The sequence below is a fragment of the Notamacropus eugenii genome, chromosome 5 (assembly GCF_028372415.1).
Source record: "Notamacropus eugenii isolate mMacEug1 chromosome 5, mMacEug1.pri_v2, whole genome shotgun sequence".
Taxonomy (NCBI): domain Eukaryota; kingdom Metazoa; phylum Chordata; class Mammalia; order Diprotodontia; family Macropodidae; genus Notamacropus; species Notamacropus eugenii.
The window spans coordinates 135,798,615-135,805,321 of NC_092876.1; the positions used below are offsets into that span (position 1 = coordinate 135,798,615).

The following is a 6,707-nucleotide window of genomic DNA, read 5'->3' on the forward strand; positions in this document are numbered from 1 at the left end:
TTTTATAGAACCTTATCCTTCTTGAGATGTGAAGGGACCCACAGAGATAACCTTGTGTGCCTTTTCCAGCTGAGTAGTACCTAATCTAGTATCTGCTGTCTCTGCAGTTTCTTAAAGCTTCCTAGGAGAGTTATTTTACCCCAGTCATCTCTTAGCACTAATATTCAGGTTCCGTGTTGCCTATAGAAAGCAACCTAAACTCCTTAGTCTGCTCTTTAAGACCCTGTCAAAGTTGATCACTGCCTCCCTACCTTTGTGATCTCTCAGTTTCCCCCAAATGAATCCCCTACTCCAGGTAAACTAATTGAAACACTTTCCTCTTTACAATAGTTATTCTGACCTTTTCCCTCTGATTCATTCAATTTCTCACCAGGAATAATAGTAATTGATATTTATTGTTTTATAGAGCACTTTGACTCAGAATCTCCAAGAGTTGGAAGTGACCTCAGAGACCATCTTGGTTAGTCCACACCTTCCTAGTGCATATAGTCAGTCAGTTATCAAACCCTTTCTTGGACAGGTGTGAGTTGGCCTAGCCCTAGATGACTCTGGAGACCCTCCTAGGTCCAGGATTTGGTGATTTTACCTCCTCTATGAAGTCTTTGAGAACCATCCCAGTCTGGAATAATTCTTCTCTCCTCTGATCTTCTGGAGGAATGATGTTCTTTGCTTGTTAAACTTAGGCAGCCAAGTAGCAAGGTGGACAAGGTGATTGATTAACCTAGAGTCAGGAAGACCAGAGTTCAAATCCAGCTACAGACACTTATTAACTCTCTGACTTGGGGCAAATCACTTTCCCTCTCAGCCTCAGTTTCCTCATTTGCAAAATGGAGATAATAATGACATCTACCTTCTAGGATTGTTGTGAAGATAAAATAAGTTAATGAAAAAATGTTTTGTAAACTTTAAATTGTTATATAAATTTCAGGTTTTGCTACTGCTGCACTTCCTTCTTGAAGGCAGTCATGGTCTTTTGTATTTGTCAATATTGCCAATCTTGGGCACAGTGTCTTCCTCAACCAATTTTTAAAATTGATGTTGCGAATGATTTATTTTATTGGTCTAGATTTAACTGTGATTTTATTCATGTAGGGAACTCTTACAGAAGTCCCTCAGAGTGGGTGCCAATCTACTGTTCATAATCTTAAAGAATTGTCTAGGTGTTGAAAAGTGCCTTACCCAAGTGACACTGCCAGTATATGGAGAGGGAGAATTGGAACCCAGGTCTTCCTGATCCTGAAGTCAATTCTTTACTAGGCTATCTTGCCTGAGAATAATACTATGGAAAATGTGCTTAAAGTGTCCTCAGCCACTGATTCAGAGATCCCATTGATAGGCATATCTCCCCGAGAGAGCAAAGGTAGAAAGAAAGGTTCCATTTATACCAACATGTTCATAGCAGTCCTCTCTCAGGAGCAAGGAACTAGAAACAAAGAACTAAGTAGGAATCTGTGGATTGGGGAATGGCAAAACACATTGTGGTACTTGGCTGTAATAGAATGGTACTGTGTCCTAAAAAATCATGAATATGAAGAACCGAGAGAAGTGCAAGAAGACCTATCAACTGAAGCAGAGTAACGTAAGCCGGACCAGGAAAACAATCTACAATATGACTGGACAATGTAAATACAGAGAACAAAAATAATTAAGCTGAATGAGAAAATGTACCCTATGTGTGTGTATGTGTGTGTGTGTGTGAGCCTATGGGTGTGGAACACTGTGGAATATATTGTCAGACTAGGTTAATATAGTTAATACAATATAATAATAATTAGTGTTGGTAAACTACTTTTATTTTTTCTGGTTATTCTTTTAAAAACAACTTATTAGAGGGGATAGTAATCTCTTTGAGAAGTATGTTTGGAAATTAAGATGATTGAAAAACAAAGAAGGTACCTCCCCACCAAAGAAGAAAATTAAAAAGACAAGAAAATGCAGCTTTCTCCCTTTTTTTTGAGGGCTGGGGGCCTTTGAGTATGAATGGGGGAGAATTCATACATTCTTAAACCTGGTTGGTCTTTTGGTTAGTTTCACTCAACTACTTTCTTCCTCTCTTTTTTACTCTTTGATGTAAAGAGTTTGCTATATAGAGGAGGAGAGAATGATATATTCAGGAATGAATATGACAGCACAAAAGAAGCATCAATTTTTTAAAACGCTGTTTGGAAAATTCTGACTGATGTGTAACTAGTACCTCTCGTTGTAAGATGGGGAGGGGAAGAAGCATGTATTAAGTGCTAGGTACCATGGTAAACACTTTACTATATCTGTATCATTTCATTTGATCCTCACAACAGTCTTGGGAAGTGAGCCCTGTTATTATCCCTGTTCAACAGTTGAGGAAACTGAGGCAGACAGAGGTTAAGTAGTCACTTAACTTCTACTCAGAGTCTGTCTGAGGTTGTATTTGAACTTGGTTCTTTCTGACTCCAGGTCCAGTATTCTATCTATCCACTGTACCATCTCGCTGCTCACATGTGCTTTCCCCATCTTTCCCTTTGAGGATACAGTATTTCCAGCAATTTGTTTGACCTCTTCCAACCCCTTTCATATGCTAGAGTCCTCAATAGTATCCCTGTCAGATGTTCAGGTGGCCTCTTTTTCAATGCTTTAAGTGACAGGGAGCTCACCTCTTAACATTCCAGTTAGGATCCCACTTTGCTTTTGAACATTCTCTTATTGTTAGTGAAGTCTTTGCTCAAAGTCAGCATTCATTTATCCTGCATTCAATAAATTGTAATAATGTGTAAGTCATTGTGCTAGGCACTGGGGATTCAAAACTGACAAAGGCACAAAGCCTGTCCTCAAGGTGCTGAGAGTCTGATCAAGGGAAGAGAACAAGAATTTCACAAAGAGCTACCAGAGTAACTAAGTCCCACAGAAAGGATGGCTTCCCTTTAGGATGGCAATAGGAATGAGGCATGAACTTCCAAGTCTATGGGCTCAGTGCTGGGCATCACCCCCAAGCATGTAAGGGGCCTCAGAGAGGAGTGAGGGACCCAGAGGCTGATTGTGTTACAGCAGGGCATCTTGTAAGCCATTATCCCAGTGGAGTAATACCCCACCCCTCAACCCCAGCCCCAGCAGCCTCTCCATTTGACCTGCTTGGGGATGGAGGAGATAATCAAATGGTTTTGGCTAATATTGTATGCGTGCATAATTAGGCAACAGAAATTACCATCTGGGCTCAGAGGTCTTGTTTCAATACCCAGGCTCTGGGTAAGGAGTTGGTAGGAGAGAAAGAAGACCTCATGCCACCCTTCTCTTGCATCATCTTCCTAGATATCTGATTGGAAGCCTGTAGTCAGAAGTCCCCAGGCCATACCATGAGGGAGGCCCAATCCCTGGGAAGGCCAATGGTGCACTGACTAATGACAGTGAGCAGGTGGCAGAAGGAAACTTGACTTTTGCCAGTTTTTCTGTTTTTTCCTCCCACACAGTGGGCATAGCATTGTTGGGTAGGTGGGTTGCCCTAGGTGCAGGGGCTCAGGGCTGAATGAGCAGCCTTCCAGAGAAGAAGCCAAGAGCAGGCACAAGGCTTCTCAGAGTGATGACAGGGGCTGGGGAGATGCCATCTGCCCCACCCCTCAAGCAGAGCTCTGCTGTCTCTTGGCTGTCAGAGCTTCCCTGCGGTTGACAGTAACACAGTCATATGCTTGGCCAGGTCTGGCTGACATTTGCCCAGAGCTGTGCTCTTTCTGCCATTGGATTTTCCCCTTCCTAGTGCTCAGGGTTCTGGCAGAGTTGGTGCGGAGAAGCCTGGGAATACTTTGGAACCAAGCTGGTGGGCATTTAATTAGCTGTTACATTTTTACACGGGGGAAAGTCCCAACATGGGAAGCACTAGTCCATGCCCATGTAGCACCTGGTACAGGCTTTATGTTCAAATCAATCCATTCTCTTTCTCTGTAAAACAAGGGAGTTGGACGCCATCATCTCTAAGGTCATCTCTAGTCAGCGAAATTCTAAGATTCTGTGAATTAGCTGAGCTTGCATGTGTTCAGGCTGAAGCTACAGGTTCAGCTCCAGTGACTTTTTTCTCAGTTCCCTTTCATAGAAGAAAACAGAGTTGAGCTCCTAAAGACTATTCATTCTGGAGTATCTTCTCATTATGTTACATTGGGACTGGGGGGCAGGGAGAAATCCACATTTTTCTCACTTTTTAGAGGGATCTGAGCCTCTAGACCCTGCTCAGGGACCATGGCCCATCTGCTTTGAGAGAGGTGACCTATTAATTCCCAATCTTTCCATCCTTCCCCTTCCCACCCAACCCAAAGCACATTTCTTCAGCCTCCAGTACCATCTAGCCTGCCTTTCCTTGAATTCTATGCTAGTGCCCCCTGAGCTGGTTTCTTCTTATCTTTTTGTCAGTGAAGTTAGTCAGCCTAGCCTGCCCCAGCCCAACTATGTTAGAGACTAGTGAGAGATGACTTCTTGAACAAGGAGCCCTTTCCTAAAGATTTCCTCTGAACTAAGCACCCAATTAATGAAGAGGAGGAGAGCTGTGAGACCCACCCAAACCCCTAGTCAAGGTCAATTCCCTGATGACTGACTGAATATGAAATAGGTTGGAAGTGAGCTTGCATTTTGTTTTTCAAAAAATTCTTCTTTCTCCTGTGCAGTCTGTCAGAACTCCAAAGCAAGAAAGAGCCCCTCAAGAGAACAAAGGGAGCTTTGAAAATCTGTCTCCCCCCACCCTCTTTCAAATGCTTATCTGAAAGGACATCTTTTTCGCCTCAGTTGCTGCAATCATAAAAGCACAGGTGATAAACTGCCTCTTCATAATCATCAATTGTGAGGTGAGTTTTTTTAAAGTGGGAATTGCAGCAGCAGCAAGAGAGAAGATCCAGTCTAGACCCAGCCCTCTTGCCAGAAAGGGAACAAGGGGAGGGAGGCAGAGAAGGATGAGGAGAAATAGAAAAGAGAGCATGAGCAAGTGAGCAAACGAGAGAGAATGAACTTTGTTTAGTGACAACTTTTATCTCTGGGTCTTGTGGCTGTGGAAATGTCAAGTCAACTTCTGATAGCATCTCTTTTGACAGCTGCAGCCGCTGGGCTCTAGATGAGAGGGTATTGGTTTTAAAAGTCTGCTGAACCCCAGGGGACAGAGGAGTGCAAAAGAAGGGAGGAGGGCTCACGGGCATCTGAGGCATCTTGTCTCCCTGAAAGTGAGAGAGGAATTCTTGGTAGGTTTGCCTGGCTCCATGATAAGAGGAATGTCCATGGGGGTAGGGTGGGGCTGGAGGCACCATCAGGATGAAATGACTGGAAGGGACTCTGAGAGGTCATCTCACCCACTCATTCACCTGCCTTCTCATATGAGAGGACTCCCAAAGCATTCTAGAAGATAATCTTACCTGATTTTTAAAGTTCTTCAGATGAAGATCTTCCAGACAACCCTCTGGGACAAAACTGAAGCAGCTGCAGTGGATAGAGAACTAGACCAAAAATTGTGACAGACTTGAGTTCAAGTTCTCCCTCATACTTAGCTGCATGACCCTGGACTCAGTCACTAAGCCAAATTTTCCTCATCTCCAAAGTGAGGAGAATAACTGCATCTACTGCACAGAGCTGTAGGAATCAAATGAGATAATATACATGGAATGTACTTTGAAAACTTTAAAAAGATCTATATAGATATTAGCTATAATAATTATTATATTGAAGGGGTGGGAAGGTGGGGTGGAGAGGGAGATGCTGTTTTTTAGTTCAGAGTATGAATCTAGGTCCCTGGTGCTTTAAAAATCACCCAACCATCATGTTCACTACCTCTGTCTGCCTCAGTTTCCTCATGAGTAAAATGGAGCTAATAATAGCACCTACTTTTCAGAGTTGTGGTGAGATAATATTTGTAAGGCAGACATTTCATCACTTTCCACCTGGTTGCTCATCTGGACTTCTCCATTGTTTTCAGAAATTCATCTTCTGCAAGATCAAATCAGCTCTGAAACTCACAGCTCCTCAGCACCCCCACCCCTGGGTTCTATCCCATCCATTCATTGGAGAAGAGAGCTCCTCAAAGATCCTCTAAAGAGAAGGCCCAGGCAGACACACCATCATTTCCCACCAAGCCACAGAACTTCATTATGCCTGTGTGCCAGGAACCATCCCTCTGCCTCCCCCATTTCAGTTTTTTGTGTTTTCTCCCCCTCTTAGATGGTAAGCTCCTTGGGGCAGGCGTTGTTTTCTGCCTTTCTTTGTATTCCCGGCTTAGCAGAGTGCCCCACACTTAATATGTACATGTTTTGACTGACTTGAAAATTGGGACATTGTCCTAATCTCTTATTACCTGTGGTTTTCCAAAGATCACTGGCAGAAGCTCAGGAATCACATCACCCAGTCCTTTCAGTGCCTGGGGACAGAGTTGATTGCATACTTCGAAATCCCTGATTCAGACTCAAAAAGGCTTTAAAGTCCTAAGATCATAAGATTTAGAGTTTGAATTCAATTCAGAGATCACCTAGTCTAGTCTCTTCATTTTACAGATGGGAAAATTAAGGCTCAGAGAGGGAAAGAAACTTTCCCAGAGTCATACAGACTTGAGATGATCTGGGATATGAACTTCTGACTTCAAACTCCTCATTTTCTGTCAACCTCTTCTCTAGCCCTTGTTTTTTAACTTCAAAGTGTTGAGCCTGACCTGCCTTTCTCCTTCTTATGCTAAATCACCTGCTAGTAGGGACTCTCAGCTTTCCTCTTTCCTCTGC

The 6,707-nt window shown here is 43.1% G+C and overlaps 1 long non-coding RNA gene across 2 annotated transcripts; it reads left to right on the top strand.

Annotated features, from left to right (window-relative positions):
- Positions 1-4,844: 4,844 nt before the first annotated feature.
- On the top strand, positions 4,845-6,261 carry LOC140508901 (uncharacterized). 2 transcript variants are annotated; one of them, XR_011968520.1, is made up of 3 exons: positions 4,845-4,936; positions 5,043-5,186; positions 5,915-6,261. It is a non-coding gene; the product is annotated as an uncharacterized lncRNA (long non-coding RNA). The 2 variants fall into 2 exon arrangements; XR_011968519.1 differs by having other exon boundaries at positions 4,851-5,186.
- The last annotated feature ends 446 nt before the right edge of the window (positions 6,262-6,707 follow it).